This window comes from Vanellus vanellus (assembly GCF_965231255.1).
Source record: "Vanellus vanellus genome assembly, chromosome: Z".
NCBI classification, from domain to species: domain Eukaryota; kingdom Metazoa; phylum Chordata; class Aves; order Charadriiformes; family Charadriidae; genus Vanellus; species Vanellus vanellus.
The window spans coordinates 56,259,856-56,284,117 of NC_138908.1; positions in this window are offsets into that span (position 1 = coordinate 56,259,856).

Here is a 24,262-nt window from a genome sequence, read left to right on the forward strand (position 1 = left end):
ATGTGGATGACCCCACTCCTGGTCCTGGGTGAGCACCACCAACCTCTGCACAGCCAGAGCTGTAGGGCTGCGACATGGGTGGTGGTCCTCGGGGACAACTCCTAGAGGAAGTGGACCATGAAGAGGGCTTGTCTATGATCATGTTTCTTTTGCAAAAGTGAGCAAAACCCATTAATGCTGCTGAGCCAGCCTGGAGGAGCAGGCTTGGCACACTGTTCACCTGCATCCAGGGACACCCCGCGGGCGACAGAGCAGGATCCCTTCTCCAAGCTGCAAAGGTGGTTCCACTCCTATTCTGATCTGGGGGACTGTGGAGCTTTTCCTTGGCATTTCTACTTACTCTCTGAGAAGGAGGGGCACTTCACATTATTTTCTTCATCCCCCATATCACATAGCCTACCCACTGACTGATAACTATTCCTTGCAGACTCTTCATGAGAAACACTGAAGTTTCAAAATCAGGCCAGTGTTGCCTTTTCTCTCAGCTCTGATTAGGTCAAGGTAATTCTTGCTAAAATAAACTTTGATTTCATCCTTTCTCCCCTAAAAAAAAAAAAAAAGAGAAAAAAAAATCATTTATTCCAGATGCTGAATATCATCCTTTCCATCACACCTTTCCTACATTGTTTTGTTTGGCCCTTCTTGATTCTTATGGGCCTGAAACAGGTATCAGAATATTTCACTGAATCTGACATTTGTCATTTCTGTACCTGAAACTTCAAAAACCCCAATGTTATTCTTGAGAAATGTCTGGCCTGTTTTTTTTAGAGTCTGAAGTAAACATTTATCTCTCTACATGCCCCCCTCAATGTCTTCTCTGTACTTTCCATCCCCTTGACAGTAGAAATGTGTGGTAACTAATTATCTTCAGATTTCATAGCAAACTAGCCAACTCTGCTCTCACACATCTTTCAGTCACATGATTTATAAGCAAATACCACTATGTCCTTACATGTAGCTTCTTGCTTAGGGAAACTGCATTTAGTTAAGTTTCTCTGGTCTGCCTCTTGTTTCTTTTGTGTTTGTTTTTTAAGAATGAGAGGAAGAGTGGTCTAATTCATCCAGAGTCTGTAGTTTCAAGTTCTTATTCTTTTTCTTGTTAAAATTATTATTATCTTGAGATTCCATATCTCTCTGTGCCTTGATTTCCCTATTTTACCAGTGGAAAAATGTACTTTACTACCTTAAACTACCTCTGGAATTTATTGATAGCAAAAGGATCTAGATAGGGAAAGAAGTGGTATAGGTATATAGCACAATCAAAGATGTGGAAGATTGCTTCAAGAGATACTTAAGGAAACCAGATATTTTCCATCATCTGTCATTGTAAATACATAACAGACTCTCCACCAAAACAAAAAGTATCAAAAATATCCAGTAGCTTAATCTATAGCTCCTGTTTGGCAGGTGAAAGAATGTCAGGAAATTTACCAGTTCGCTCCTTGGCTCTAGAAACTAACTCACAGCACAGAAAAGTAAATATTTCTACTTGCTACATAATAATTTATTATTGATTGATCATTACGAAAAAAACTTCTGACTTCAAGATCCAGTGGGAATATTGAAGATAAATCAAGTTGTCATGGCTGTGAAATTAAAATAGGTTAGGGTTATTAATATGATGTAATTAATCAATTGTAATAAACATCCCACCATCATCAGACTTGAAAGAAATATTCTGAATGTTCAGGATGATTAGTATTGCTAGCTGTATTAGATATTTAGAACAGTTTTTACAATGCTTAACAACAATATCTAACTTGTTTAATGTTTAGTACCAATTAGAGCTGAATAATGAGACAAATCCTACTTAATAACAGTAAAGTGTAATTGCACATTTATTACCACTGTAATTTTAAATAATAAAGTAACAAGGTTCATCTTATAGCTTTACCTTTTAAATCAAAGAGAGACTCTTGTAATAATCAATATTCAATTAACATATAATTACTCACAATAACTGTCTCTTAAATATGAGTTAAAAGCCTCTTTGCATTTTAAGCATTACTCATTTCTCTGGTTAGGTCAGTTTAACTGGATTTTACTACGAAAATTTATCCTTAATTGTGCTGAGGGTAGCTGGAGCCCCATATGTAAATATTTTTTTAGAACATTAGGAAAACCTGTTTATATTAAAAAATAATAATTTTTGCCAAACATTTTTTTCAAATATTTCAGTACTTTTCTATACAATGTTAACTTACACTACCCAGTGATGAAATTTCTTTTTAACTTGCCTGGTTATATACATTATATTGTTTTATATGGTATATACATTATATTGTTTTCTGAAAATTGTTCAGAGTGAATTGAAATTACATGTATATTCCTTACATAATAGAAACTATTAATAGAGGTCCTCACCTCTTACATTTTTTACTGAGTTCAGTGAGTGCTTACCTAAGTGCAAATCTCTTGGGGTTGATTCATCAGCTTCCTAATAAATAATGTCACTTTAATAGATAGTGTCCCTGCTGAATAAGGGACACTACTTTGTCATAAACTAAAGAAGAAAGTAACTTGAAAAGATATGTTTAGAAGAGTTTCTCAATAGCACAACAGTGATCTGTGAAGGCTGTTTTCCTCAGTTCTCGTGGGATTTGTAACCTAACCAACAGATGAGATTTGCAGCAGTTCATAGCTCTTCAGATTAAATTTAAGCCTCAACACTGCATAGAACTGGAGCCCTGAACTGAAGTATACGTGATCTTTTTATAATAAAACTGTGTATGTCCTTATTCCCTCTAAAAATCTTCCATCTTCTTCCCACCTGAAGCAAACTTCTAGAAGAAGGCTGTCTTCCACTTGTACATACCAGCAGTAGCTGACGCCCTGGCACTTCTCAGTCCCCAAGATTTGAAAACATCTGATTTGAGTGGGCACAACAGAAAATCCAAAAAAGTTTGTTCGATAAATCTGCTTGAATATGATGTTGTTGCCTTTGTTGTTTAAGCTAAAGACTTGGGATGTACCAAGTGTGGAGCACATCTAGGCAGTAGAGAAGCTAATCCTTTTGGTCTTTTCTACTAAATTGGAAGCAGGCAAAATCTACAACAAGGCTCAGCAGAGACTGAGACACGGGTATACGAAAGGAAATAAGAAGGGACAGGAAGGTGCCAAGCAGCCTCAGAAGATATGGTGGCATAAACAAAATTTGGAAACTGACAGATGAGCACATCAGCCTACATTTAGCAGGAACATCTATGTGGAAGGATAAAAAGATGATGGTGTGTCAGAACAAATGCCCCATCCCTAGAGGTGTTCAACGCGGGGCTGGATGGGGCTTTGAGCAACCTGGTCTAGTGGAACGTGCCCCTGCCCACGGCAGTGGGGTTGGAACTAAGTGATCTTTAAGGTCCCTTCCAACCCAAACCACTCTATGATTCTATGATTCTATGAAAAGAAACTGTTTTCAGAATATCAGGGATGGTGCTCTGAGAAGATATTTGTGATGGCATCTGAAACCAGTTGAGTTAAGCTTGGTCTGCATTTCACTGAGCTTTCTTAGCTCAGTAGACTTACGCAAAAAATGCCCCTACTAGCACAGATTCATTGCCTGGTAGGAGAAATAATTGACTGACCTTCAAGGGGAAAATAAACAGGTGGTTGTAGTGGCTTGCACAGGGTAAGGATAAGACAGGGTAAGTGATTTAAAAATAGTTTCCGATAAGCAGAGGAAGCCAATGGAAAACCACAGGTGAGAATGACATGGTTTGCTTTCCCCATTTTGCAAAACATCATCCTGGACTTACTTAAAGTTTAGAGACAGGATTTAGGAAGATCATAAAAGTAAAATTGCTGTCATTGACAGGGGAAAACTGATTACACTTTTTAATGGTGCCAGCAGTTAAGCTTCAGTAAACCACAGGAAAATACTGGACCAGCTTCTGAAAGAAAATGTGCTTTATAACTGGGCTGAGGACAAACTAAATAAATTACAGATTTAAACAGTGATGTTACAGTCAGACACCTAATCCTTAGAAAAGATTTCATAGGATCCCTGTGGTGAAAACCCTCCAATTATGTGATTGGTAGAAGTGCAGGCTCTGGGCTTTCCTAAGACCATCTGTAGCTACTGTTAGAATCAATTGTGGGCTTTTTTTATGAAGGAAGAACCAGATGTCTTTTCAACACCTGATAATGGTGCAAGAGAATACTTTTCCACAGGTCCACCTGTATTTTATTATGTTGGACAATCAAAACTTTGGCTGAAAAAGCAAAACTTAAATAAATCTTTCCCAAGTTCATAACTAGCCCTTGAAGTGAGCTCAAGGAGTTGACTGGATTACCCATGTGGGAACTGGCCCAAAAGCCTTAATAAAGGAAGAGACTCTTCCAAGAGCCTCTGGAGGTTCACCCTGCAGAATGTAACAGAATCATAACCTGCTCTTAGGATTCTGCACATGGTTTAAAAATAAGGATTATTGGAGACTTTCATTCGATATCTACATGAAGTCTTCATAAAACAACAGTTTGCATCAGTTCACGGGCTCCCTAAAGAGACACTGATAGAGCGCTAACGGGGAAGAATCATTGAGGAGGAGGGAGAAAAAAAGAAAACTCATGGGCATAAACAGACTGAAAAATAAAGAGTAAGTCATTATTTTCCAGCAGGGAAAAGCCGATTAATTTCAAACATATACTTCGACCCTAAAGTTACAAAATACTTAGAAAACATAACCCTGAGAACTTTAAGCTAAAAGAAACCTAATAATCTTTTCTGATGCTATTACCCCATGTAATTGTGACAGAATCAGTGCACTTGGCAGTTACACATTAATGGAAGCACCTGAATGACATTCACAATAAATGATTAGCTGAAAAGCATGCTTCCTGCTGGGTCAGAAGAGTTTGTTTTGTTCTGTTTGACTGCAATACTTAAAACCTGAGACTACTGAAACATATCCACAGCCTGTTCAGAACCAGCAAAGACAAAGAATTATGGAAGGGAAGAGAAGGGAAAGGGAAAGGGAAAGGAAAAGGGAAAGGGAAAGGGAAAGGGAAAGGGAAAGGGGTAAGGGTTATTCCCTTTTTCCTTTGTGGGGAAGGGATAGGAAAAAGAAGGAAGAGGGAAAAGGGAAAGAAGGGAGGGGCTGATTTCTGGAGGATTTATTCTTGTAGTGTTATCTTAGCAGAGCGTGAAGGATTTTCCAAGGAGGTATATTTAGCAGAGAGGATACTGGTCTGTTAACTGTTTGGAAAAAAACATAGGTGAGAGATACCTGTGAAATGATACATAGTGCATCCCTTTCCTTGGTAGTGTCTGACACAGAGGTCTATGTGAACTGAAGTTTAAAAATCAATTAACTGCATCTTCCATAATATTGTCCAAGTTAATTATGTACAAAGCACACACAGGCATATAAAGCAAGCTATAAAAAAGAAAAAAAAAAAAAAAAAAAGGAAAATAAAAAAAGAAAGAAGAAAGCCCGAGACTCATGCCTACTTAGAACAGAGACCACAAAAGCCCAGGAGAAATACAACCTTCAAATGGATAATCCCCCTCCCCCACCCCCCCGCTCATCTCCTGCTGTGCTGCAAAATTTTAATATCTCATCAAGTATATAGCAGCCATAAACTACTGTCCCTTTTTATGTAGTTTCAGATGCAAGAAGGAGCACATTCTTTATAATGACCTAAACCTATCAAATGAAATAACGCTTTGGGATGATGAACTCTAAATTATGAGTGATTATTTCTAAATTCATTACAACTTTGTTTGACATTTTTATTGCCTTCTTAATTTCTTCCAGCCAAACCACAGAAGTTATTACTCATGATATAAACAGTGTACCAATTAGGAAAAAGGATTTTCCAGGTTTGTACTCTAGCTGTTTGGCTTCCAAACTAAGATGACTGAGCCAGTTATGGGGATGTCGCTGAAGCAAACATCAGCACCAAACACGTAAAAATAAAATAAAGTTTATCATATGTTTTGCACTCCAGAAACTTAAAGCATTTCTCAGACATTAAGCAATTAAAATGCACAACAAGCTGTTGACGAAGGTATTATTAGCTCCGTTTTACAGATGGAGGAAAAATGTCAGGAACTGAGTCATGTCACAGAACAGACAGTTCTTTAATACATCAGCAAGACATCAGACTGTGGCGATAGCAAAGGTAGAGGTATTTGACAATGAGCAGCCAAGAGATTTGGGGCGTTGGTATGAAATATGGTACACTGTGGGCTGTGCAATTGTGTACAACTGTGTGAATATAAATAATGATTTAGGTGAAGAGCTGAAGGGAAGAATGCTGTCTCACCTTGACTGAGGGCACAGTTGCAACAGCAGACTGATCTCCATGGCTCAGTGGAGTTCTGCTCAGCTCAGTAATGAAGGCAGAGCACATCCGTCTTCATTTGCTGCAAGAGAAATCCTGCTCTTCTGCTCTGACATTTGGATCAGGTCCTAAGGTAGGATGAAGTCTGAGCTTCAAACTTCCCACTCATCTACAGAGAAAAGAATACATTTGACTGGTGGGAAAAGGATGACAGGAGAGTGCAGGGGTGTGATAACATTTGTAGAATTGTACTCAAGTAAGGCCATGTACTTAGAGCTAGGCTTCCAGGCATTGGTCTGTTGGGAACTCCTACATGACTGACTGACAGTGTTTTGAGGCTTTTTGGCTTTCCTCTAACAAATCAGGTATTGGCCATTCCCTGAGGCAGGACATTCATCACATTTGGCAAATCCTGTGTTCCTCTGATTTCTCCCTCTGGTAGGGTTTTCAATTAAGAACCTACAAACAATTTTCAAACTGAAGCCAAGAAAAATTCAAGAAAATTATGAGTGTTCAAAGAGACAGGATACCAATTTTGCTGAGGAAGGTATTTCTCTAAATAGAGTCACAATAACTATTAAGGCTAGTCTAACACAAATGAGCAGCGTACATGTACTATTTATGGCAAATACTTCCTTTTCATTTAGCATATTCAACAAAGGAAGAGCTGAGTTTTCGGTTGTTTGCTTGTTTTGTTTAGTTTTGTTTTTAAAAAGGAGAATATTTTTCTGTGGAATATATAGTTAACAAAGACTCATAACATCATCGACTGCAGAAGTTTATCTTCAGAAAAACATTGGTCTTTCATTGAGTTGGTGGGAGTACCAGCACTGAATGGCATAGCTTGCACTGGTTTAGTCAATAGAGGATTTCTGCTCAAGCCCCTCTGTTTGCCTGGCTAAGAGTCTTCAGGATCTTTTCATGGCAGCACAGCATCCTGCCCTTGCTATAAAGTCTAGAAAGGGCACCCTTTGCTACCCCCCACACACATTTAGTCACCCTCTCTTGTAGGGGCAGATGGTGCAAGATCAGCTTATCTGAGTCACTGTTTGTGACCCTTCTCAGGTTTGGGGTTTTTTTGTTCATGTGAAAACATTTCAAACAATAGCTTTGCTTCCGCACTTTGCCTGGAAAGTTCGAGTTTCCGCCTGAGAGCTGCACACTATTACACGTTTCGTCTCATGTCCCAAGACATGTCTGACAGGAAAATGGACAGATGAACTTCCTCAAACTACTCTCCAGTACCAGATTGCCAGCCCTGTATCACTTGCTGAGAAACCTAAGAGGGTGGCAGAAAAGGTGAGAGGCTGTGCATCAAAAAGATGAAGTTATGCCTGCAGCTACAGGATGTGCGGCCCTTCTGCTCCTCAGCAGTAACCAGCACCATTACAGTAGGTAATGCCCAGCAGTGCTCCTGAGAGGTACTTGTGCACTGAAACTCACCTTCTGTCTTTTGACATGAACTCACAGAGCTTAGGAGGACCAGCCAGGAAGCACAAAGTAATTTTACCTCCTGGGTCTGTAATTTCTGTGGGAAAATGCTGATGTGTGAGGTAGTTCTCCTGCTGATTAAGTTCAACTTACAAAGTATCAGACCCCCTCTGTGCACCTTGAGTAGTCAATTTTGTTACTTCTTAATCTGCATATGGTCTGCTTTTATTAATATGTGATCATTGATCAGCCCATGAAAGGTTAATGCTCTATACATCGGTGAAATGTTTCTTTAAAGAAACGTCAAGGATCTGAAGTATGCCAGAGAAACGATAGACTTCAGCAATGAAACAATCTCCTGCGTATGCTGCTGCTAATGATATTCATTTCAGTGAACACGAGCACCATGACTCAGTCTCTTTCTGTCCTCTCCTTTCCTAAGACTGCATCTCTTCATCAATGTAAATGTTTTGCGTAACAATAGGACCAAGTTTTACCTTAGGTGAGCAAAAAAAATACTCAATAATATGGTCTATACTTCTCCCTGGAAAATGCCAGGAACTCGATATTCTTGAAAAACAGAGAGTCAGAAATGTGTTCAAGTATCTAAATATTGACTTATAAAAGCAAACATTTGGCAGTAGTATTGGCATTAAACGACTATTCTCTGTCATTGTTTTAGTTCTTAACTTTGTTTCCTGTCCATCCTTAAACAACAACTTTTTGCATTCCGATTGAATCTTGTTCTTTCCCTGGGCACTGTACTTGTGGTGGGAATTTGCTGTTATTAATATTGTATTACCAGTTTCCTTAATCAAATGCTGTTTTATTTATTCCCTGCTCAGGATGAGATTAACTGTAATGAAGTAGTGACCGTAACTGAGCTCCAAGGGTCTTAGAGTCTTTCAGGGAGAGGAAAGAAGTCATTCATAAGGCTATAAATATCTAGACATGGAGTATTAGGAAATTTTTAGGGTCCATTAAATCTCTTTTCAGTGACTTGAGGCAGACGTTGCTTGATGTGATACATCACTGTTAGATTAGTTGCCTCCTTAATGTTAAGCAACTGTGGAAGGCTTTGCACGATCCTGCCACAAAAGTTGCAGCCAGATCTCTGTCTGACTGATGCCTGACCTCTGTTGTAGGACTTGGCTCAGCAAGAGGGTTTGTAAGACCGGGAGCAGCAATACAGTAATCAGAGAGCTTTAAGCCTGTCTTTCCAGTCAGGACAGTTTTTCAAGATGGTGGGATACAAACATGCAGCAGCTTGATGATATTTTGTCTCTTGGATAGCCACAACCATGGCCCACTTGCAGAGCTCCAAACGTTTCCAAGGCCAATGGTGGCTAACCATTGATAGTTTCTGAATTCATCTCAATGTAAGTATTTTGTAATAATATTTCAGAAAATGAAACAAAACAAGTGGAACACTTCTCAGGGACTTCCTAGCAACAAATGTCCTTCCAAATAGTTATGGTCTTGTGTTCATAAAATATAGAAAATTAACTGGATTTAAAGGTACTGGGAAAACAAATAGTTCTGGAAGTATATGGGTCCAAACTACAAGACCTGCAGAGTCATTTCACCACAGCTTAGATAATTTACTGTGATGATGACTGTTAAAATGGGTACAAAACCAGTATTCGTATTCCTGGTCTTACAACATTTTAGGAAAACTGATATCAGAATTATATCATAATATGTTTTCTTAAGTCATGAACAACTATAATTGGGTTCATAAAAAACAAGAAACATTGAATCTGTTTCTACGATGTATCAAATAAGTATTTGAAAGCTACTGAAGAAGAAATCCTTTTTTTTTTTTTTTTCATATACTTGCCAATTCACAGAGTTAAATCTGGAAATCTTTGCTGAGGTTTCATAAGGGCTTTTCTCAGGTAAAAATTGCTGCAAGAAAGGGTGAGTTTAGATATCAAGATTTGGTGCCATAATTTCTCACTTGCTACAAGTCTTCCATCCATAAAAATGAATTAGCAGGTTTTCAGATTTTTCAGACTGAATAAAAGTGTGTATGCTTTGCATCTGCATAGAGCTGCAGCTCTTAATACACCTAAACAAATTGGACACACACAAATGTGTACAATCATATTTCCATGAATGCTTTAAAAAATCTGGCCTTTAATGCAGAAAATTGGAACCAGACTGCTTGATGTTTGAAAGATTAGAAAGAGGGATTTTTTGGTTGTTGTTTGTCCTTCATTTCATAAGCACAATATAATTTCTGCAGTATTTTTAGTCTCCATATTCCAGATGCTTACTAGTATGCATCACATCAAACAGATATGTTCTCCTTACAAGGGGAAACTCAGCTTGTGGCATGTGAAAATTTTAAAGCAGTATACATAATAAATACAATTTACAGAATGCTCAGTTTATTTTAAAAATAATCCAAGGTAAGAGGCCATGGAATAAGACAGGAGTATGGATGAGAATTCATGATCTGGTATCTACCCGAAAGCCTAGACAAATACTTCCTAAATTACATGCAACTGCTGTTTATTTCATTAAATTAAACTGATTTCACCCAGGCTTCTATGCCCAAGACTTGCACATAATAACTTCCTCGTGGATAAAAGGTAAATAATCAGCTGCTTTTCCTTCCATCTGAGGAAGGACTTGCTTTCTGCAGCAAGGATTCAGCTCTAGTAGTAGTGATTAGGCAGCACTATTACCCAGGCAGTCCATGCCTGAAAACAGCATGTATCAGTGCAAAAGCAGCGGTAATAACCACATAATTTCATTGAGGAGGGAAGGCTGGTGTTGGTAGATAAGTGACAAAAAGTTTTACTTTTTGCTTAAATTCTTTAAATGAAAAGCCCAAAGAGCGAGCAAGACTGCAAGTATGGACTTTTAAGACACTGTTATTGACATAAAAATGCAAACCTCATGTGTGCTTATGAACTGCTGCTTGCAATAGGTGAGAAAAGATACCACGGGTCCCTTCTCTTCAAACTGCAATAAGTGTAGCGTCTAAGAACATATCTATAGGGTGAGCTAATGAAACTTTTACACACTTTCTCTTGTTATCTCCATAGGCTTAGGAAAGATCACTGGGAATAAGCAGTTCTCCAGTTGTTATACAACCTACACGCAGTGTAGTTGCTTTTGCCAAGGCTCCAAGTGTCAGCATCTAGGTAAGTTTTGCTTCACCCTCTGTTTCACAAGGTGACCACAGTTATGTCTCAAAGCAGACCGACAATATCACAAAACATAGGTGCACGATGTTGATTTTGGAAGGTATCATATGGTGGCAATGACACAGTTTTTTAAAAAAGGGGAAAAAATGTCATGAGACTGCTATAATAACTTCACATGCATCTGGTAGTCACAGAATGGAAGGCCATTCTTTCTGCTGCCATGCAAAACAACAGAAGCAAACAACAAAAAAGCCCTGTTTATATCAGCATTATAGAGAAAACTGGGCCAAATCCAGGCCTTTAATACAAACATTTTACATGTCCATCCTTAAAAAGCTGTCATTTGCCTTCTGCTAACTACTTCATTTCACATCCATAGTTTGAGTAATCAAATGATTTCCTAGAACATTTTAGGTTGTATTTGCTGAAAGAAGAAAAAGAATAGGGGGCCTGGGACTGTGAATGGAAGAAAAGTAACTATAATATTTACTACATGTATTTTCCCAAACCACGTTAACTAACACAATATATTACAAAGGGAAAATGTATAAAAGCTGGGATTAGATGTACTCTATTTACATTCTGCAGAACAGCCAATGTTCTATGATTATATATGTTATTTGAAATGCTATTTAACTATATTTTCCTAATCATTTTTTATCTTTTCTAATTTATTCAGCTTTACTTTGATTTCAACTCCTTTTGCACATGCCCAGCCCTCCCCATTTCCAATCGTGTTTTAAAGAGGAAATATGATGGTATCAGTATACTGTGTGCCTGCTGTTGCCAGAAGGTAAATATTTGCTGTCCACAAGTAATGAACTATATTTTTGATATAAAAAATGCAAAAAATCCTTTCTTGGGATGTGTCTAAAAGCAGTCCTAATGGCACTTTGATTCTTCTGCTATAATTGCTCAAGTCAAAAGAAGACTGAATTAATTAACCTGAAAACAAATGCTTAGAATTTCTCAACTATGCAGTCCTGCAGATAAATTCATTTCTTTCCTGTATCATACCTTTACTGAACATCTTGAAATAGTTCTTATTCTACATAATAGAATCATTTGCATGCCTAATATTGATGGAGAATCTTTTTTTGTGAATTCACATGAAGATTGTTTTTTCTATGAGTCCATGATTAAATTACTTGAATGCCTTAAAAATGTTGGATTTAGTTGTATATATGTATGACTATATTCACAATACAAACTGTGATTCTAAAGAAAAAAAGTAGTACACATTTTCTCTGGCTTCAAAATAAAACAGCTTAACTTCTGGATTTCATTTTCCCACCTACTTTTTATTCCTTCCTGGGAAAAAGAAAGGAAGGTGGCCCAAGTAAGGCTGAGGGTAAATAAATAATCCATGACTTCTGGAGAATATTTATTTGAATCGAACTGTCCAAGAATGGAAGGCTTAGGCATAGTTTAAAAAGTAATATTAGGTCCTTGTGTCTCATAGGCAGAATACTTTGAAGTTTAGGTGTGAGACTTCCAAGAAAGGCTGTACAGGTTTCAAACTCCGTATTATTCGTGACTGTGAATAGTGTTATAACATCTGATAGCAGTCAAGAAGTCATGACTCATTATCCATGTACTATATTTAATATCTACCTTAACTGAGCTCATATTGAAGACATCGCAAGTCCTGCTCAGCTTTGTGCATCAGATGCCTAGCAATTCACACATACAAGTACATAGCAAAGGCAATTATGCTTACAGGTCTGGGTCCATAAGCTGTGTGTCACTTTCAGTAAAGCTGTCTCTTTTGAAATGTGCTAAGGTACCCAAGTCTAATTCAGGTAGTCAGCAAACTGCAGCATCTGCCAGCTAAGGAATGTGTCACTGCCTGATATAGCTGCGTTCACCATCTTCCTTTCAGGTTTGATGTCAGCTGAACACATAGGTACCAAATGTCTGAAAGAAAAAAAGAAAAGCCTGGGAGATGAGAAGGGGGGAGTGGCAGCGTGCACATTCTGATTAACACAGGTTCTCGCTCACTGTTCTGTGCTGTTTCAAAAACACTGGATCACAAATGCTCCTCTGTCTGTATTATTCACTAGGTATCTGTTGGAAAAGAAAAACATCTGCAATGGGGAAATTACAATAATTTATACCTTAACTGAGGCAAAATCAGGTTATTATTTAAGAAACATGAAGTATTTCCTCAGAGCAGCCGAGAGCACAATTACTGTGCTCTAGATTAAGAAAGGATGTTGTGGACAATTGTTCACCAAGCTGGAAAATAACCTAGTGATAAACACTGTTTTTAAAAAAATCATTGTCGAGGTAAAAGCCACAGCTCTGAAAGCAACACGTTAGCAAGAGAATCATGATGAAAATGGAGTGAAACTGGAAATGATCAGTGCAAGCAGGAGAGCGTCCCACACTCGGGATCAAAAGGATACAGCTGCACCTCTGTTATATATAGACCTTTCGCTTTTATGATCCTATACATGTAAGACACTGTCATGCAGGATTTTCTCTTCCCTCAAATAGGGGATCTGATTCTAACTCATGTAGAAGCCCCTTATATGAATGAGTGTTAAAAATTACACTGTCCAGGCCTGCATGGTCCTTGCAATCTGTTCTCTTATAAAGATTCTTTTATACTACCAAACACTTGTTAAGAGGCTTTTGCATAAAAGAGGCATGTATGGTTCATTTAATTCATGCAGAAATATGCAAATATGTTTTCAGGCGATGAATGCCAAAAATACAGGGCAAGTAGCAAGTTGCCACCTTTTGCAGTCCTGGGTGACTCTGGGAGACCTCAGAAGAAGTGGCACCTCCTGGAGCTCCATTGTAGTGTTAATAATGTGTGCAGTGCATCCCATCCTCATTGCTCAGAGTATAGTCAGGTCATTGTATAGTCTGTGGGGTTGTGCTGTTCCCTGATCGATTTGAGCCCTGGTATCCCTACAAGGAAGGAGCTGGCTGTCCCAGCATTGCTGAGGTGGCTACCTTCTTTACTCCATGGCTGCACACACAGCCATGCCTAGAGGTGACAAGCATGCCCCCAGAAATGGGGTCAGGGCATTGTTCAGATAATATGCCAACTCTTCTGAACACTTTGAGGCAAAAAAATCATGGGGAAAATACCACTGCAACAATATCAGTAACAAGATTTTATTTATTATTATTATTATTATTATTATTATTATTATTATTATTATTATTATTATTATTATTATTATTATTATTATTATTATTCCTTACCCACTTGATCACGAAGACCACAGAAATCCATGAATTTTGCCTCACGGTAGCTGTACTTCCATTTCTAATTTTTTCTTGGTCTGGAGTCAGTGTGATCTAAGCATAACACTTTGTGGCTAGGTAGTTAAATTGTTTTTACAAACTTCTGAACCATTTCAACCATTTCTCTCTAGCCTTTTCAAAGCTGTTAACATTACTAACAATGGTAATAAGCATGACCACAAATGTCACTCATGATTTAACTTTTTTTTTTTTTTAAACTTTTTTCTGTTTATATATTTAATGCATGGGCATGTTTACTTTTAGGGGTACAGACTGATAAATAAATGAATGTGGCTGCCTGACAAATATTATTTTTACAGATAAGACATTTTTCTATTCTGACGCATTGAAGCCTAAATGTATAAGTACAATGGGAAAAGATGTAAATGCCTCAGCTGAGGTAAGGACCCAGACCAGAGCATATGATTCTCAAAGGTTTTTGTTAGTGGTTTCAGTTGCTTTTCATTCAATCCATGTTCCCCCAGACTGTATATGGCAAAAGAGAACTTGAGGTAGAAGGTTTTTATTCTTAGACAACGATCTGAAGGTAAAAGTTCTTATGCTGTTATAATCAGTTGGGGGGGGGGGGGGGGATGACATTCCCACAGCTCAACCCTGCTTACTTTCTCTTAGTTTCCTTCTGTGTTCCCTGTGGAGATGATGCCACATGTATCTTTAATATAACTCCTGGTGCTGTAGTAAAACATCCTGTGGGTTAATTTCTCTAATCCTCTAAGCAGGAGGCTTAACAGCTGGAGCTCATCATGTCCTCCTTTTATGCTGATTCAGTGGTCAGCAGAAAATATGATGATTCCCAGATGTTCACACTTGATAGACTCAACCGGCTTGAGAGGAATATAGGAGAAATCAGTGACAGGTGTTTTTTTCCTTGCCACCGTAAGGTGCACAGAGGAAAAGGAGGACATATTTTTAAAGGAAATAGGTGTTTGGGGGGCTTCCAAATAGTAATAGAATCCTTGTTCTCTCATGCTGAGATCCAGAAATAGGGAAATGTGACATTGCATAGATTTAACACAGTTGACCACATTTTGTATACGTTTATTACAGCATTTTTTAGTTTGACTTGTTAACAAAATACAAAACTCCCTTTCAATAACACCGGCTGTACACTGTTTTGGTTGTATCAGGCAATAAGTATATTCAAATTTTGAATGATTAAATTTTTACTGTTGTAGACCGGCAGCTCTCAAAGGACTGCACACTGAAGACTGAAGATAGCCAAACGAATCAGAAAGCAGGAAAAATAAACAGATTGGCTAAATACAGAGGAGGTGGCATAAATGCTTGGCTTTTAATTGGGTCACTAGCTCTTGAAGTTGAAAATTAAAGGATGCAACACTTCTGTGGATAAGAAGGCGTGTTGGATACTTGTTGGTATCCTCACTGAGTTTCTATGCTGTGTGCACAATTAATTCTTGGAGAGAAAATTCAAGGATTTCCTCTTCCAAAGAGTTACGGAAGTGGTTTTAGTAGAAAGTAGAACAGCTAAAGCAGGAGATATGCCACACTTCTGATAATGTCCTCCATCTGATTAGGTGTTTGGCAAGGATATAGAGGACTCTAGTCTGAATCAGGCTTAAGTAAAGACACGCATCTGAGCCAAGCATTCCCACTACAGGGAAAGATGTTGTTTGGCAGCTTATCCTCGCTTTTGAAAACAGGGATTTTCTTTCAGCTATCTCTTGGCTGGTCAGATTAAGATCCTTTGGTCAAATACTGTGCTTAACCATCATATTCTTGATAACTTGAGGAGTCTCTTGCTTAGCTACTGCCTAAGAGACCAGTGTCTGAGATCTCCAAAATAATGCTTTATGTCAAAAATGATGGATCCCAGAGGAAGACCCTACCTCTGAATCAGGCCCCAAAAGCCTGATGGTGCAGGTAGCAACTGTAGCTTCTCAGGTTAGTATCAGACTTGCAGCCTGCCACCTTGCCAATGAATAGCTTTTCAACACACAATAGATGAGTAAGAGCACAACACAGAACCTCAAAGCCAACTTGTGATTTGAATATATATTACAGAAAAAATGGGATAATGGAAATTCATCAAGCCATGATTAGTATCCCACATCCCAGACAAATAACTGAAACCATAATGCTTCAAACTATAAGCTGAGCTAGAGCTAGGAGTATATCCTGGTTTTTTTTTTCTGCATACGGAGGAATGCCAGACCTGCAGTTCTCATCCTATCATAGCCTCTGAACTACAAGGGTCTCAACTGCCTGGTGCACCCTCCCTTTCTCTCCCTCACAAAGTATTAGTCACATTAAGTTGTTGTTGTGGTGATTCCTTCGCAGAGGAGGATGGTGTCATGGCGTGGGTGGATGAGTCAAGCTCAGTGGGTGAGCAGATGACTGTTAGTTCACACACGGTAGGAAATCTCTCCACTGGAAGAGTAAGAAAAACACACTGCCTTACAACAGCATGGTGGCTAAGTTTCACTGCATTGCTTTGTCTCCTTTCCACAAGGTACAGAACAGGTTGAACATTCAGAACAAATTCATGGTACGTAGCTGTAACATCCTAATGGGTTACAACAGGAAAGACTGAGGAGATGGAATCCCTTTCACAGCAAGCACTGAATATTGTCTTCCAGTAGATTATACAGCAACAATCAACTAACTCTGGTCATAATTTTGGTCTGATCTCTGAGATCAAGTAATGCATGTTGAAGCTTAAAGGCACTGAGTTTCCTTTAAGGTCAAGTAATTGCTCTCACTGCAAATCTTTTCTTTAGCAACAACAGGACTACATCTGGGTGCCACCTCAAGTGAAACAATCCAATAACCAACCTGACATAAACTTCTAAAATCTGTAGTTACAGAAACTACTAACCAAAGACAACATAGGCAGGTTGTGCAACATGTAGTGGCTTATCTAGCCCATCAGAAATGACCTGACAACCTTTTCATCATGCAGTATGACCTACCCCACTCTGAGGATCTAGCAGTAGAAGAATGGTCCTTTTTTTTTTTCTATTCTGAAGCACGTGTGCTGTCCATATGTGGTTCATATGACCTAGAATTGCCCTTGAGCTCCAAGCATTTCTCATTCTGTCTTGTACCTCCTTTCTTTTTTTTTTTTTTTTTTTTTTATATTTGCCCAAGGCTAGACACACACTAATCCTTACAAACATCCTGACCTTGTTTTTATTAAAATGCTTTCTGGGAGGTAATCTTCATTTCAACCTAGAACCATTTTCAAAGCTTGTGTTTCAAATGTGTTTCATTTGGCTTCCAAATTATGCTTTTTCTATTTGTGTGTGTGTTTTACTATCAGTAATGATAACTTTTAAACAAAGTGTGTTTCTGCTCTTTATTTTGTCCTTTGAAGAGAATTACTTATGTAGCTATTATACATTGTTTGGCATTCATTCATCTGAACACTGCTATGCAGTGCATCCTTTTGTGCAGCTGTCACTGTGACACTACCTCTCTGGGCTGTCTCCAGCAACTGGATAGCATTACCTTTTCCTTTCAAGAGCTAAGTGGATATGCTGTATTTTACTCTGACAGCTGGGCCATTTTATTTGAGCCTTATTGGACTTGATAGTTACCTTTAGGGAATGTCTTTTTCAATTGTTTATTTCCAAAGTCTTCTGTCAGTTCAGACTGTGAAACACAAAGGAGAATGCTGAAATTGTTGGTACTGATGCATCCACATGGGATGACAAATGGTTGGGGCATCACTGTTCTTTGGACATTGCAGGAGGTTATTAGTATCCTAGTAGAGTTCCAAAAAGAAGAGGAGAGAGAAAAGCTGTTTTCAGTTTGTCTCCTGGCTACAGATATTGAAAACTATTTTACTTCGATTAATAATTTTTTGTGTGTGCATTGTGCCATTGAGGTATTAAGGAGTCTACAAGTACAGTGGAAGCAATGACAGTTCCAAATGGAGTTGTGTCCTGCAGATGGCAATGAGACACAGCCCTATATAAGAAATACTGCATAGGTGCTATGTGGTTGTGAATGTGGCAATTACTAGCCCATACGGGCAGAATATTTTGTCACAGGAAGTTATCCACATCCAGTCTTATTTAAAACACTTTTAACATCCCTATACTTGACATTTCATAGCAAGCCTGTATGAAATTTGAGGATTGATTTGCAAATACAAATAACTGGATGTTAACTCTGCCTCCAGTTACACAGCTGTAAATCTACCTATGTGTACTAATTTTGGTGTGTATATGAGTGTGTCTTTTACAAATTCTTAGTGTCACCACCCAATTAGTGACTGGAATGGTACTTTGTTCACACGAGAATTCCTGTAAAATCCATTCAAGATAGGCAGCAATAAATAAAGTCCTAAAGGAAGGTGAGAGCCTGGCTTGACTGGCTTCTCTTTCTAAAATCTCTCAAACAACGAAAGCTCTTTTCAAATTAAATAGTTAAATAAATAAACTTATCACATTTTATATTCAAGGATTTTTAACAAATAATGCACACACCTCAGTCCAGACAAATAAGGAATTTCTATAAATTAATATTTTGATTCTATTGTTTGCCCATGCTGTTGCGCAGAAAATGTCAAGACAAAAAAGAGTGTTCTGGCTTTTTTCTTACCTTGACACCAAATGATGGTTTGATGTAAGGTATAAAAGACAAAGTGAAAGACAACTGTTTCTTTTATAATGTGTCCCACTAAATCTGAAACTTGCTTGCTCTTCCAAACATTCTACAGTATTTTGAGCACACATAGTTCAGACTAGAATTCTGTGGAAGCCATCTTGCCTAGTTTTACAGTTCTCACAGGACTGAAATTTGTTTCCTGTGGTTCCTGGAAAACTGCGTGTCTACACCAATCCAACCAAGTGGAAGGAAAACCAACTATATATTCTGATGAGGCATTCTCTGATACTAAGATATGAAAGTGTTAAATGTACTTGGAATAGATTGATCACAAGAGATGTGGAACAATGCAGAGTAATCAAGAGTGGTTTTATTGTCAGTCTGACAGATAAACAAGAAAACCTCTTAATCACCCATTATTCATCGTTCAGTATTATTGCTGCTACTCTGATGTCATTTGAACTTTGTTGAAATCTTAATTTAAACTTTTTAGTTTTTCATCATTTTTGTATCTTGTCATTCTTGAAGTCTTGAGAAAACTAATCAAAATTATGAACTACTTTGTCAAAAATGTTATATACACATGAAGAACAAGAAACACATCAGGAGCAGTCAGCATGGATTCACAAAGGGGAATTAATGCCTGACTAACTCAATGAACTTCTATAATGAAATGAACAGCCCAGTAGATGAGGGGAGAGGAGTGCATATTGTCTACCTGGAATTCAGTAAGGCTTTTGACAATGTCTCCCGAAAGATCCTCATTGACAAGCTGTTGATGTATATGGGCTGGATGAGCAGACAGTGAAGTGGATTGAAAACTTACTGAACGGCTGAGCCCAAATAGTGGTGATCCGTGCAACAAAGTCTACCTGGAGGCCAGTAACTAGCAGTGTACCCCAAGGGTCAATATTGGGTCCAATTCTGTTCAACATCTTCATTAACGATGTGGATCATGGAGATCAGTGTTCCTCTCAGGAACTTTGCAGATGATACAAGACTGGGAAGAGTGGCTGATATGTCAGGAGGTCGTGTTGCCGTCCAGTGGTACCTTGACAGGTTGAAGAAATGGACTGACAGAAACCTCATGAAGTTCAACAAGGAGAAGTGTGAGGTCATGCACCTGGGGAGTAACAATGCCAGGCACCAGCACATGCTGGGAGCCACCCATTGGGAGAGCAGCTTTGCAAAAAAAGGATCTGTGACTCTTTGTGGGCACCATGTTGAAAATGAGGCAACAACGTGTCTTTGCCACAAGGAAGGATAAGGTGTCCTGGGCTGCATAAGACAAAGTCTGGCCAGCAGGTAGAGGAGGTGATCCTTGTCCTCTACTCGGCACTGGTGAAGTCACACCTGGAGTGCTCTGTCCTGTGCTGGGCTCCCCAGTACAAGAGATTCATGGTCATACTGGAGAGAATCCGGTGAAGGGCCACACAGATGATTAAGGGACTAGAGCATCTCTAATATCAGGAAAGTCTGAGAGAGCTGGGAATGATAACCCTGGAGAAGAGAAGGCCCAGGAGGATCTTCTCATTGTCAATAAATACCTGAAGGGAGGATGCAGAGACCATGGAGCCAGGCTTTTTTCTGTAGTGCACAGGAATAGGACCAAAGGCAATGAGCACAAACTGAAACACAGGAGGTTCCCTTTGCACATCAGGAAATGCTTTTTCACTGCGAGGGTGACCAAGCACCAGCACAGGTTTCCCAAAAGGATGTAGAATCTCCATCTATGGGGATATTCAAAAGCTATCTGGACATGATCCTGAGCAACCTGCTCTAGGTGGTCCAGCTTGAGCAGGTGGAGCGGACCAGATGACCTCAAGATGTCCCTTCCAACCTCAATCATTCTGTGATTCTGTGACTCTCTAATTATGTGGTTCTGAGATTCTGTGATATTGTTTGACCACCATTGTCAGGGTCCTGAGCATAACTATTAGCTTTATTTTACCTGACCCGTGGCACAGATGACCTGAAGTCCACTCAGAGCTCATGGCCCTGGAGCTCCATTAAGCTTAGACCTGAGCATCCAAACCTTGCCTGAGCTACACTGTAGACAGTTTGTCTGCAGCCCAATCTCCTCCACTGTCCCTCACCCCACACTATAGCCATGTCTCCAGGCCTGTCCCTGGATCCATTTCGCTTTGCTTCTCCCTGGACTTATTTCACCCCTTGCCTTGTCAAGAGGCCCATCAGCCCTACCACCCCACTCAGTTCATCTTGCCCAAGACACCTGGGGGCTGAACCCCATACAGAGGGTGCTGCCCAGCACGAGTTGTCCCGGACTCCCAGATTGCCCCCACTCGAGGACAGCCCTGCTTCCACAGTGGCCTGACAATCAACAGGAGAGGTAATCCCATTGTATCAGCTCTGAATAGTCTTAAAAGGGGGAATAATATGCATTTCAACTGTTTTATCGAATTTGGATTCAGTCCTAAAGGAAATAAAAGCTCTTTATGAATGAAAACCAATACCTTAAACAGTGAGGGCAATTATAACTTCAAAATCTGAGTAGTCAGGGTTCTTTCTTATCAGCAGAACATTTCCTTCTTCATGCTGGGCTTCCATAGTCATAGAAAAAGAGTGTTTTCAAGTAATTTTAAAGATACAGGAGAGGCCCTCAGATCTAGAATGAGTTTACCCCCCAGTGTGAAATAGCACTGATTTGTGAGCCACGAGGCAATACTACAATTTGTGTCAATCTATTCAAACTATTGCAGTAACTGAGGCTTTAGGTTACTGTCTTTGAATGTAGGCAAAAGGTTTCATACTTGCAAATTGGCCTGATTTTTTGATTGCTGGCCTGCTGAACTGTTTAATCATCTTCCCTCCTTCCTTCTGACTTTCATTCCTTCAGACTTTACTACCCTTCTTTCATTCTCTTTGTCTTCTTTCCTTCCTTTCTTCCTTCTTTCCTTCCTTCCTCTTTCCTTCTTTCCTTTTTCCCAGCTCTTCAAATAACTGTATATACACATATTCATCCAATGCCCTTCATATTTTGTATTCTAAACAGCTTTAAAATCTATTAGAATAACCCCAAAGCAAAGCTGTATTGAAGCAAACAAGCTGTGGAAAACAAGTGAACATTTACAGTATGGTTCAGTCATATATAACCCAGTACGATAACATTTAATAAAGTGGAGATTATGAAACAAAAGGGCAACACTGGGCAGTCAACAGATGGAGAGAGCAGCAGGAGAGGCAACATTAGCATTCTGCAAGTCAACTTGGCAACAGTAAGTTAATACCAGTAAGTCAATGGATCAACAGGCAACAGAAGGGCGTTCAGCCTTTTAACAATACCTGACTGTACGTTCAATTGTTGCAATTTAGATTTTTCTTTCCCTCTTTTGTATTTGTGTTAGTAATCAGCATTTTAAAATTTTTAAAAATAATTATGTTTCTCTCAGGTTAAGAGCCTGTGGAAAAATGTTTCATAAACTTCCACAGACAACATAGTCAGTACATCCCAATCATCATTCACCATGTATAAACCTTTCTTGTATATAAAACTCTGCTAGCAAAGTCACTTGCAGAAACACAGGAGATGCTGGGATTTTTTTATGTGGTAGCTATACAGCAACATATCCCAGACAGGTCTAAAAAAAGCCCTACTTTTATGGACAGTCCTGTTCCAGTTCTGTTTTAAACAGCCTGTTATGCATATTTGAAAATAATAGAATCATAGAATGGTTTGGGTGGGAAGAGACCTTAAAGACCATTGAGTTCCAATCCCCCTGCCATGGGCAGGGACACCTCCCACTAGACCAGGTTGCTCAAAGACCCATCCAGCCTGGCCTTGAACACCTCCAGGGATTGGGCATCCACAGCTTCCCTGGGCAATTTGTTCCAGTGCCTCACCACCCTCAGAATGAAAAAATTCTTCCTAATGGACAGGTAATTGGGAAATTCAGAATCTAGCCTTCTTATTACCTGTGCAGGTGATGAAAATAGTCATATGAAGAAAAAAGTGCGGAAATTAAAATGGGTGGAGGACACATTTCCACCTTCTTCCCAGCACACATGAATGTACATGAAAACATGACTAAAATGACAAGAGCTAGGGAATGTAACTTCCCTTTTCCTTTGTGTATAGCAGTGGGATTTGGAGTGAGGGCCACAAGAACAAAGAGCACTCCAACAAATCTGAAGCTGCTAAGGAAGATCCAGTTCTTTTTTTAGTTTGCAGACTTCTGATGACAAGTGTTTAAATCCTCTCCCAGAGACAACTGGCAGCAGGCCAAGGAGGAAGAAAGGAGCAAGATCAAAGTTAAACACATCAACATCATTAAAAATCACATCTGGGGTCATGTAACTGTGACCAAACCCAGGGGAACCTTTCTGAATTACCCTGAAATTACTGATATATACCAGTGATATAACAGAAATGCTAATATTTTCCTTTAGATGTTCTATATGTCACTTTTTAGTCGGAAAATATGTCTTTTATTCATGTTTCATAGCCAGTTAGAATCACACCACATTAAACGCACCTACCTAGTAGTGGCAGTTGGGGAAGACATGTGTGCACACACCCACACCCACATTCCAAAAATGAATAACTATATGTGAAACTGATAATGAAACCCAAAAATCAAAAAAGGCATAGCGTCCCTAATATCTGTATTTTGCCATGTTGGTTAGGATCTATTTGAAGAGCATTCACTTTATTTGTTTCCTGGAAGAGCAAAGATAAATTGTACCCTCTAAGAATACCTTACTCCCACTTTCTAGGACCTGTCAGCAACCTCTTGTTTACCTTTTCATGTCTGACCCAGTGAAAAGGCAGAGCTAGAGAAAAAATTCCCTTGAGAATTTCTAAACCTATTAGGAATTTAAATTTCGGCTTCTGAGTGCAGTGTACAGATTTATTTCCCTACTCATAGAAACTACTGATTGATCTACTGATTAACCTATCAATAGATAGAGCTATTCTGTATATATGGATACTTATATACACCGGTATGCATCTATACATATGGAGGTATAGCTACTTATATATGTACAGTGTGGTGGGGTATATATGTTCATACACATGTGCATGTGCGTGTTCCGTAGTGGTTCTTATTACCTAGCACACCAAAATGTGGTGATACTTTCTGAAAAATTTTCCAAAGTTGTCCTGGTGAACAGTGTCATAGTAAGGAATGAGAGGTGCAGGTGAAGGAAACACTACATGTAAGGGTCAGTCACTTATTTAAACAGAGGGTAGAATGGTGCTAGCAAGGAGAGCTACAGCCATTGCATTGGTAATAGGAAAACTGAGGTGAGAATTTGTGCCATGAAGGGTTAGGAAGAAGGATATCAATAGCATGTAGCACAGGTTTTTGTGTCCCTCTAACCTTCTTTAATCTCAAAGCTGATTTTTCAACCTATATATTAAAAATTTCCCCTTTTTCCAGTTCCTATTACAGCTAGTTGAATGCACTGTTGTCTCATTGTTACAAACTACAGCAACATTTTAGGTTTAACAGGCTGTGTCTGGAATAACATAAAAATCTTTAAAAAAAATACTGTATGACACATTTTCAGTACAA